This window comes from Zonotrichia leucophrys, chromosome 1, assembly GCF_028769735.1.
Source record: "Zonotrichia leucophrys gambelii isolate GWCS_2022_RI chromosome 1, RI_Zleu_2.0, whole genome shotgun sequence".
Classification (NCBI taxonomy): Eukaryota; Metazoa; Chordata; class Aves; order Passeriformes; family Passerellidae; genus Zonotrichia; species Zonotrichia leucophrys.
Genome location: NC_088169.1, coordinates 18,181,783 through 18,192,029, shown reverse-complemented (window position 1 = coordinate 18,192,029; position 10,247 = coordinate 18,181,783).

Here is a 10,247-nt window from a genome sequence, read left to right as displayed (position 1 = left end):
ACATACCAAACAGCATCAAAAAATATCCAAGCCAAAAAGTGTTCATTATTTTTTCAGGGGGACCTCTGCCTCATTTCTCTGTGTTTTTCAAAAGTTTTGTCCTCGCAGATCATCATTATTTGCACTATTTTCGTTCCAAATTTAGTATAATTTACCAGCACAAAATCCATTTTCTGTCACTAAATATTAGAAGTGGAAGTAGGCAGAACTCCCATGCAACACGTTTTAACATCAACCTGGATCTCAAGATAAGCAACACAGAACTTCAAATACAGATTAGAAGCAGCTTGCACGACGCAGAGACACAACAGAGCTTTTAAGCATTACAATACTATTTTCCATTTAAATAGCAAATACACCCCCAAGTTCTACATAAACAGGCCTAGCTACAGAAATTACTTTATCCTTATTCAAGTGCAGCCATCCTTGGTGCATAGAAGTGAACAGTAAAGTAGAATCTACAACACTTAATGGGTTTTTTTCTGTTTACAGCGTGTCTTATAAAATGAATAATTTTTTTTTCTCCTTCAAAAATCTAACATTTTTGTAATTCAATAGACTGTTCTACTATCTTGGTTCTTTTTTTCCTTCCACTTGCTAATCAGTTTTTTAAATTGTGCAGATAAATTTTATAATGATTTTATTATTATTAGCACAAATATTGCTCCAAAAATGAAAACGCACTGCTGGTAAATCTTGTCTTGGTATGAAAATTCAGCCTTGGTTTCTGAGGATGCAAACCACAGAATTACAGAAAATTGGGCACAAAACCTAAGATTTGTTCAATTTAACTTCAGAATCAGGGTGAGAAATCCTAGCTTTTCATTAGCACTAGTGAAGAAATATAGGCATTTTCAAACCATGCTTTGTCTCACCTATTTTAGATGTCTTCTCTGGGGGAACACATAAGGGAATTTTAGAGTCAGTCTTCACTGACTGTAAAAGGGATCCCTAAATCGTGAGCAGAGAATTAGCTGTGTATGTGTAAAGAGCTAAAATCCACTTTATAATATGGCTGAATTGGCAGCCCAGGTCCCAGCTCTGACACCCTGAGTGCTGTTCTGTGCCTTGTCCTGCACAGCCTGTGGGTGCTGCAGCTCAGGGTGAAACATTGGGTGGCATTGCCCAGTGCCTGACCACAGAGGCTCAGCTTGTATGTCAGAGAGCAGGGTTTGACAGACAGCTCAGACAGATTTATCTGCATTGGTCCAAGCTGCTGTTCCCTGCCTGGCTCCCAACTCTCAGCAGAGATTACCCAACACAAGGAATGGCAGCACTGGCCACAGTTTGATGCCACAGCCGTCTCACTACATGGCCCATGACCATGGCCCATTGTGTCAGCTCAAAAACCTGCAAAAGCAGTTTTCTTCTCCAGCCTGTAAACTCGAGCTCTGAGACCCTAGCACATGCCACATCCTCCTCTAAGGCAGTAATTTCCAGTCAGCAAGCAAGGCAAACATCTGGGACAGCCGTGTTTTAAATCACAGCAGTTAAACCTGCCAGAGCTTGCCCGCAGGAGCACTAAAGCACTGGTGTCATTTCCAGAGATGCCTGGGTTTTCTTTGGAAAGCTGCTGTGAAATCCTTGAGCTGACACAAAATGGAGAAGTTCTCCCTTGGAAAAATTAATAATACTGTCCAGTATCCCTAATTTCATTTCCTCTAATCAAGTCTCTCCTCCAGAGGCTTTCCTTCTTTCACAGTTTTTCTGACATGAAATGTTTTCATTTTCCTTCCTCTCACGCTCACAGAAACTTCCCTTTGCAAACATTCCATCAGCCTGGCTGGGGACCAGACAGAGTTCTGCAAGTTACTGTTCCCTTCTGCAGGATGGCCAATTTACTTAGCAAGAGAGACTCTAAATCAAAACAAACAAAAAAAATCTGAAGAAGGCATCAAACACATCTTGGTTTCCTCCTGGCTACATCAGTAGCACCTGTGGATCTGTGCTTTAATTCATTGCAGATGTAGAGAAGCACCAAGATTTCCCAAGGAGCAGGACAAACTTTGCATGAGAGCTTGCAAACAAGGTTATTGTATTTTCATCATGTCAAGAAGGGGATTAGGGGCATTTTCCCCAGAGAGAGAAAAGCAACAACAATCTGGTTTTCACCACCTGATGCCAGTTGACTCTCAGTGAACATCTGTGTAAGCATCTTCATATGTTACAAAATATATCTTGACATTGCTTTCTGAACTGGATTTAAAACACATGTATGTACTCCTGCTCAGGCAAAAAGCATCCAAACCCTGAAAGCTGGTGGGTTAAAATTTGGTTTGGGTTTTGGTTTGGTGTTTTTTGTTTTGAGTTTGGGGTTTTTTTGTTTGTTTTGTTGCTGTTGTTGGTGGGTTTTGGGTTTTTTGTTTTTTTTTCCAAATCATTGTGATTTCTGTCATTCCTGGGATGGTTTTTGTCCTCTCTTGTGGGCTGCAGTCATGGTTTGCCCACATTGCCAGGTGAGTTGTGTGGTCAAACATCTCATGTGACAAGAACACTCCAGTAAGCAGACAGTGGGTGTAACAGCAGCAAAAGTGTCAGTCCAGTCCTTGGGAGCTGTAATGGTTTTTCAGCACAGACTGCCAGCATCTGGCAAACTGTAAGGCAGTCTTGTCCAATCCCAACTTCTAAGTGAAACCCAAATCCAGGCATAGAGCAGATTTCAATTTCTTTCTTTGCCTTTTCTAACTGTTCATTAATAGTTTTGAAAAACAGTGGGAATTCTTTGGTTTGCTGGCAAATTTTTTTGGTTCCCAAACTTTCCAGTGTAAAATAGTCATTTCTAAAGAAATAAAAATTACTTTCTCAAATATATTAATTTTGGCAGAAACTTCACATTAAAAAAATAGTTTTCCACTAATCCCAGTGGTTAGACCAGTGTGGAGAAAACCCAAATGTGGCACAAACAAGCTCAGAGCCACAGAGGCCAGCTGGGTTGGCCCTGCTAAGCAGCACTCACATGGCAGGTCCCACACAGAGCATGTTCCCTGCATGGTGGGTATTCCCAAAAAAACCCATTTTCCATGCCTTTCCCTGGTTTCTATCTCTTCCCACTGCATATCAGTACCAGGAAGCAAGAGCAGTAACAGCTCAGGAGTATTGGAAAGATGGAATGGTAAAAAACGGTCATGGGATGGAGATATTTAATGGGGAGTGTCCTCTGCCCCGGTGCTTCTCTTCCCCTGTTTCACTGGGGTCAGATGTTCAGGGCTTATCCAACACATTACATTTCAATAAGCTCTCCCAACCACACCCACAGGCTGCTTTCCAGACCTTGGAGCCCACCTCTAGGAATTTCCCTCATGTGGCACAGCTTTCCACACTCCTGCATGTGATGGGAGCAGCCAGCACATTCCAGCTGTCCTCACAACAGGACCTTCCAGCAGCTCCCTTGGGAAAAGCTGCCAACGCCAACACTTCTACAAAATGCAGCTGTGGATTTACACAAAATTACCCCAGGATCTCCTAAACCCTTGTCCAGAACTGGGACTTCTGTTGGCTTCTAAAAATGGGCTTCAGAAGGCAACACTGCCAGCTCAACTGCTTGAGCAGCAGTGGCAGTCAAAGGAAATGTCCCCAGACCCTGCAGCTGGGTCTGTTCCCCCCAGCACCCCAGGCATGGCAGGTGCTCCCATTTTACTTTGGTAAGGATTTTTAGCATATTACTGAGGTGGGTGAAATTACTCAGCTTCCCTGAACAGCATACTTGTCTCCCTGCCCTGCTCCTGGGTGATGGCATTTGGTGCAGTGGAGAAGAGTGTGTGTAGAATAGTCAAGCCCATAGGAGCTGAACTGTTCCCAACATTATCTTCAGATCTAAGAAATCCACTCACCTGCTGTTGGACAGATTAGCTGCTTGTACCAGGAGCTATCCACATTTTCTCTTTTGAAAATGCAAAGTTGGGGCTGCAGTAAGCAGCCAGCTGCAGCAGTAGTGTACCTTGGTAGAAGTTTCCTTTGCTGTCCATGAGCACAGCTTGGCTTTTGTTTTGCATGAGGCTGGAAATCCTCTGAAACAGCCAACAGATGCTGATTTGTGGAGGGATAGAATGTAAGAAAATAGTGCAGAAGGTAGTCTCACACCTGAGGAGTTGCAGCTGTACCAATCACCAAAGATTAGAAACAGGTGTGCCCTTAACAGGCCACAGCTGTGTTCAGTAAGAAGAAGAGTGCTGCAAGAGTGGCTTAGCTGGGTGAGGAGAGTGTTTGTTTGTTGTGCTGTGAAGAGAGCTGGAGTTTGTTGGCAGTACTGTGAAGAAGAAGGGATCAGTGGTGTGAGGAGCTGTCCATGAGAAATCATCATGAGATAGTATGGAACTTTTGCAATACGATGACAACCCTGATTCACAATGCTGATGTAGTATAAAGCGTTTCCTTTCCTAAAGGATAATGAGCTGAGCACAGTGACAAGCATACACATTTTGTCTTAGCACTGCAGCCAGCTTGGCCACTCATCTGAATATCTGATGTTGCTGCAGAAGGAAAACCTCCTCTGGGAAATGATGTACAGAGTGCAGGGCTTACCTGGGGCATAAAGATGGAAATGTGTGGCAGGGCTGCCTGGCCCTCCCCTTCCTCCAGCTGTGGGACATGCCTAGTGCACAGCAGGACATGCCTGCAGACAACCTACCCCCAAGGCTCCCTGACCTGGTGTGGGTCACTCCACAGCAGCTCCCAGCATCATCATCCTCCGTGTCCCAAACTAGGAGTGACAGAGCCTCCCTAGGACCCCACAGCCCCTGGTGGGTGCTAGGCAGGGGAGGGTCTGCAGGGGAGGGTCTGAAATCCTTGGGGAGGATGTTGGCCAGGCTCAAGTTCCCTGGGGGAAGACAGAGTCAGAAGGAGATGATCCCTCCCATCCCACTGCCCCAGGCTGCAGTGAGGGACAGACTCCTGTGCTCCTGCACCCCCAGAACCCACACATACCCCCAGACTGCTCAAAGGGGCCAGTTCCCCACACCCCTACCCTCTTCAGAGCAGAGCTGGGAGCTGGCTGCACATGCAGACCACAAAGCAGTTCATTCTTCATTGAAGAATGGTTTTTATTTTCTTATCACTTGTTCCTGTGACAGCATTGGGGCAGGCATCTGAAGATCTGGAACAAGCCCCTCACTCAACTTACTGTTTCATCTGATGACAAAGTTTGCTAGAGATTTGTACCAGCAAAGAGAATTATCTGTTAAAATGTACCAAGGATGAGCCTTTTTAGTCACATGCTTGAGACATACTAAAGAAAAATAGAAAGGGGAAAAAAAAAAACCCTAATGAGTAATTTTATGGTTAGTGACAAAACCATATTTTTTCCCAAGCTGCTGCAGGCATGAAAAGCCCAGGTATTTCTCAGCCATTTACAATGGATAAATAGCAGACAGGGAAATTTTTTGCACAGTAAATCATTTCAGCTCAAAGGTTTTCATAAATATCAAATGAGGTTCCCTCCTGCCAGGCATCCAGCAGAGCAGCTGTGGTGCCCTGCAACCGTGGCTGCCCACAGTGAGTGGGAGGGAGATTTTGAGGGTAAAACTGGAAAGGACTTTGAGAAAAAAAGCAGTGTCAGCTCAGGGGGAAATGTCTTGCCCTCTCTACACCAACAGCCTGCAGGAACCTGTCTGTGGAAACAAGCTGGAATTACTTTTACTTGTTGGCATTGATTTAGAGGAAAGTTTTCATTGAAGTCTTGGAAATTCCCAACCCAAAAAATGTGTTCCTCAGTCGCTGTAATTATGCAGGATGCCATGTTTAATATTTATGCCTTGCTGTAAATCTGTGGTGACCCTGAAAGCACAAGTTGCAAGGAAAAATTACCACATTCACTAACTAGGAACTATTCTGGGATACTTGAGGATAAGTGGTCTTCAACAGGTACTCAGCAATGAAAGGCAGAAAGCTGCTGGGACAAAGTATTTTTACACACATCAGGCTCCAGGCAGCAGGAACTCGCCCTCTGAAACAGTTAAAAGCAAACATCTCCCTGTAGGATAATGAGACCCAAATAATATGCGAAGGATGACCCTCTGGGCCAATGCCCTTAACAATTTTTTTGTTTAGTTGCATTGTGATAGAGACAGAATGAAAAAGGATCACTAGTTTCTACGTAGTTTGATGAGTACACTCTTTTGTTTTTAATGCAGAAAATGTGAAAAAAATGTGCCTTGTTTCGATTCTTAGTAAACCCTATCACCCTCATGGGGATTGGTAAACCAGCCTTCAAAGAAATTCAGGGCTAGTGTCACTGCCCATAACAATTTGTTCATTGTGACCAAAGTAAAATAGGTATTTTTGTCAGCATTTAGTGCAAGAGAAGTGCAGAGAACAACAACCCTTCCACCCCCACCCAAAAAAAAAAAGCCCACCAAAAAAAAAAACCACACAAAAAAACAAAAACCCAAAACACAAAGAAGATAATTTGGAATCATGTTTGTGAAGCTGGAAAGCTGGAGAATTATATGGGCAACATAAAATTAGTAAGTCTGTGGAGTCTTTAATTCTTCTCTCCCTAAGACAAAAACTTGCATATTTCACTCACAATCCTAGGAGAAATAAAAAAGTTAGAACAAGTTTTCTCTGGAAATCTCTACATCTCCTTCCCTTCCCATTCTGTCTAATTTCTATTATGTTAGGGCATGTTAGCCTCTATAGCCAGCAGGTAGACTTGGAAAAAAATGAACCATTCACCGCAAGAGTATCCTGCTAGCAAGTCCCTGGTAACAGACAGCTAAAAATATAGCAGGATGCTGCAAAATTCACAGAACTGAGAATGGTTTGGGTTGCAAGAGACCTTAAAGATCCTCTAGTTCCAAACTCCCTGCCATAGAGAGGGACATCTTCCATTAGAGCAGATTACTCAAAGCTCCATCCAGCCTGGCCTCCAGCATTTCCAGGTGCTTAAGGACTCCACCATTCCATGGTTATGGCAGCCAAGGCTTCCCCTGAGCTTCACTTTCCCCCTGGCGTTTCCTTATTGGGGAGAACAAAGTTCAGCAGAGCAGCTCTCCTCACTGGCACCCCTGCCACTCGGAGAAGGAAGTTATCATAGTTATTATTATAGTTATTATTAATGCATTCCAGGAGCTTCCTGGGGCCTTGCCTGTGCCCCACTGTTGTGCCCATCCAGCAAATATTGGGGTAGCAGGAATTCCCCATGAGGAGCAGGGCTTGTGAGTGTGAGCCTGTTTATAAGGATCTCATCCATTCAGCCTTCCTGGCCAGCTGGCCTGAACAGGCCCCACAATAATGTCCCTACCCTCCCTTTAATCCTGACCCCAAGGACCTCAGTCAGCTCCTCATCCACACCCAGGCAGAGATCCCTGCACTCCAGCTGGTCACTGACAGAGAGGGAGGCTCCTGCTCCTCCTCATCTTCTGCCTGCCCTTCACAAAGGTCCTGTGTCCTTCCATTCTAACATTCCAGTCACAGGAGCCATCCCACCACATCTCCATGATGGCAATGAGGTCACAGCCCTGCAGGTATGACATGCTCTGCTGATTCATCTGTCTCTCCCCTTCCAAATGTTGTTCTCAAGTGAATATGCAGATTATGCTTTATTCTGCAACTCCTGATACCCTTTATTGAAGATTTTTCAATTTTAAACCTGACATAGTTTTTCCTTTGCTTGCAATGTCCATTGTGAGTTTCTATAAATAGTATAAAATTTAAAAATAAAGACATTTTCAAGAAATAAAAATCAAATTACATAGAAGTTCTGTGTGGAATAATATGTATTTGACAATAATATATTATACATCTTATGCAGAACATAAAAAAAAAAAAAAACCACAGTGAGGAGCAATTGGCATGTGGGAAATGGTAATTTCTGATAAAAAAATTACACAAAGGCATCAGGAACCATCACCCTAGGATACAGGTCAGACAGATTTTTCAGCTCAGATTTTCAGTCAGTGAACGTATTTAATTTTTGTTCTTATCAGACTTGCCCTGATGCCATACTGGACACACCACCAGTATTTTCAATCCAGTAAAGCCTGGAGGGATTCAATCCAGTAAAGCCTGGAGGGGTGTTAGATGCCAGCAGCAGGGTGTGCTGCAGGGGAAGGTCAGGCCTGGCACAGAAGGTGCTGGGCAGCCCCAGCCTGTGTCTCTGTCCTGCAGAGCTGGCAGCGAGTGCAGGCAGGGAGGGGCACTGAGGGGACTGCAGGGCAAACACAACATTTATTTCTGACGTGTTGGAGGGAAGAAATCCTTGAGGAGGATGTTGGCCAGGCTCAAGTTCCCTGGGGGAAGACAGAGCCAAAAGGAGATGATCCTCCCATCCCACTGCCCAGAGCAGCACAGCCCATCACCAAAGAGAGAGCACACAGGTGGACAGACAGACAGACAGCCTCCCTCACAGCCTGCTTCTGCCTGGGAAGGTGGGGTGTTGGCACCTCGAGGCAGATGAGGGGAATTTCAGTTCCTACAGTATAACAAGTTTCAACAGTCTAGCATTTCCCTACACTTTTTAATTTCACTCTCTGAATGACAGATTCTACTGGACAGACAGAAATTCGGGGACTGGCAGATCTGCTGGGAAAAGCTGAGTCCTAGAGAGGATGGAGGATGGCTAAATGCCAATAGCAGAGCTGTCCTGTAGGAACAGAGGTCACCTTGAACCCAACAGGCTGGTCAGGAGATCAAACCAGAAATCTTTTTGGAGCCAAATCAGAATGAAACTTCTTTTGCTAGCTACCTTAAGAAATATTGTTTATTAAGCCCTCCCAAAAAGTGTCAGCCTATTTATACTCACTGTTGTCCCCGAGGACGTGCCCCATTGTCCAGAAAGCTTGCAGGGAAAAATTAATCTCAAGCTGCAGGGAAAGCTGTGGAGCCAGGTTTTGGGCAAGAGACTGAGAGAGCTCTGTACAGCAGTGGGATTCCAGCACATAAAACTGTCTGTATCCCCAGACAAACCATACCTTACCCAAACTACTCATTTAAGTCAATGATCACAGAATGACAGAGAAGACACCACTTGTTTTAAAGAAAAGAGACCGTGTGAGATTAGTTTCCCTTCTACTACCTTCAGAAAAGCAGCTGTCAGGTGCTTTTCAAGCTCATTTTGAAGAATCTCCAAGACTCAGTAGCCTCATAGATAATTGTCCCAATCTTTCCTTATTCTCACATGAAATGGCATTTTTGAAAAAAAAAAATTTAAATACTTCCTCCAGCTATTTTCTCAGTATTCCCATGCATTGTTATGACACAAAGCACAGCCAATGAGAATTAAATGGGTAACTTCATAATTTGAGGTAACAGCAAGGTAAATTTTCTAATCAAATTTATTAATCTCAGGACTTCTGAACTTCTCTTCAAATTTATTTAAGCTATCAGACTCTTTGAAACGCAGACTTTCAGAGAGAAGTAAGTGTCCAGGAAGAAGGAAAGGTAAGGTGACTTTTTGATGGGAAGCTAATATCAGGAATAAATATAGGGCAGCTTCTCCTGTTCTTGAGACAAAACTTTCTGAGAGGCTGAGTAGACTTTGCATTTTCGTAATGGGGATACATATTTTTTTCAATTTAAAATTCTATGCAAGTGAAATACTGCTTTCATTGATGATCACAGAAGGAAATCAATTCAGCATTGCACCTTTTGAAATGGATGCCATAAATTGCCTTAGTCCCTGATTGCAGTGCAAGTCTGAGCTCACACAGCTGAGGCTCTGTCTCTCTGTTTAGAGAGCAAATAGTACTCTCACTGCCACTTTATTAGCAGAGCAGGTGAATTTGCAGTGAAGATAGAACTGAGAGGGATCTGTTGACATCAGATTAATATAGACATTTCTTTCTTGATAGTATTTGATTTTCAAAGGCTCTTGAGAATTTATTGTTCAAATCTCTGAGATTCATGATGTATTATACCATACAAGGTCAGTGAAGTCACTGACAACTTCATGGGCTATAGCTCTTGCCATCAGATAACATTCAATATGTGCAAACACAGGCTGAAAACTGCATCCATTTTTAGCTGTAATGTTGAAGATCCAGTCTCATGAGCTGCTGAGAGCTCAATTTATCTTACTTGTGCTGAATTAATCATAAAGAAGTATGGGAAACATTAGACCTTTGTCTCAGAGAGACTGTCATGGTGACATTAAGGGATTACTAGCATTGAACCAGAGGCTGCTGCTGGAGCAGGGGCAGGAGCCTGAATCCTGCTGGAAGCCAGTCCTGTATCCAGACTCCAGGAGGAAAATTCCCTCTGACTTAACATGTATGGGCAGTGAAAATTGGTGCCAGCATGCCTCACTCATA